Here is a 1,432-nt window from a genome sequence, read left to right on the forward strand (position 1 = left end):
CAGTATGTTCTCAAATAAAATAAAATAAAATTAAAAAAAAAAAAGAGATTTACAAGAAGCTGTAGGTGCGGCTAGAACAGAAAGAATGTATGGCAATTGCTGAGATAACTACTTAGGAGAAAGAACTTCCTGTTACTCTCTTTCATTTACTAAGAGACTTGCTAGATCTAGGCCTCCGTGACCTTACTATTAAAGAAGGAACAGGAAAGATCTTATGGGACAGTTAAGGCCTCTATAGAAATAAGGTAATGGTTACTTGGTGACAAACATGGAAACCCATTATATTTCTTAGAGATAAGCCGGAAACAAGTGTCTATCAGGCGACCAGCTGGTGACCACCCAAGAATGAAGCCCTGCAGCAAGATTGTGTAACCTTTTGCCCTTTCTCACGGAGACTTTTTGCTATAAAAGTTTGTTATCCTCTGCATTAAATCGCACTCAGCATCCACTCCTCTTGTGTGTGAGTTGTCTGTTTGCCATCTCCCCACCTATTCCAGTTCCTCCACTAGGTGTCCTCCGTCTTCCCGACAGAGCCGTTCCGAGGCAATAATGTAAATAATGTAGACTGAGTTGCCAAGAAATGGATATTAATTTATAAATTTAGAAAAAGAGCAATTTTTTGAGGCTTTGGTATAACATTGTATGAAGAGAATAATTGTGTTACTTCTTTCGTCTACCTGTATGTAACACAGGAAGCAATTCCTTAATTACATGCCTCTGTATACAATGAGAAAAACGCTAGGTTTGGAGTTTGTTTTATTTTTGTTTTTGTTTTATTGCTTTGTCATAGGGCTTGAACTCTGGACCTAGACACTGTCTCTGAGCCTCTTAAGCCCTACCACTTCAAGCTCAGTACCACTTGTGTCTGGCTTTTGCTGAGAAGTTTATTGGAGATAAGAATCTAGGGAACCTTCCTGCCTGGGTGGGATTTGAACTGAAATCTTCCGATCTTAGCATCCTAAATATCTATGATAGTTAAAAAGTATAAATATAAACAATATTTGCAAGAATACCAGTGGAGGAAAAATGATGCAACCCAGTTTATTGTGGTGTTCTTTCTAGAACATGGAGGGCATCACATTAGCATAGGTGTAGTATTTTTTCCAATAGAAATAAGCTATTTGTGATGTGAATTAAGGGAATTTTGAGGTGCACCCTACAAGTTGGAAACTGTTGGGCTAGGATGAATTTATGGCACAAATTTTAGGATTGATAGTCATAGAAATAATAGCTTAATCTGATAAACAATTGCTTTCTCTTGAAGAATTAATTATAACCGATGCTTCATAGTTTTATCCTATACCAGAATGTGGCTATTTTTCTGTTCACTTTTCAATCTATAACACCCCATTGGAAAATGCATCTATTGCAGAATTACATAACATGCAAACAGGTACTATTTTGAATCTCTCAGGTATTGAATGTTCAGAAT

Source organism: Dipodomys spectabilis, unplaced genomic scaffold (genome assembly GCF_019054845.1).
Source record: "Dipodomys spectabilis isolate Male_0828 unplaced genomic scaffold, ASM1905484v1 ptg000269l, whole genome shotgun sequence".
In the NCBI taxonomy this organism is placed as follows: domain Eukaryota; kingdom Metazoa; phylum Chordata; class Mammalia; order Rodentia; family Heteromyidae; genus Dipodomys; species Dipodomys spectabilis.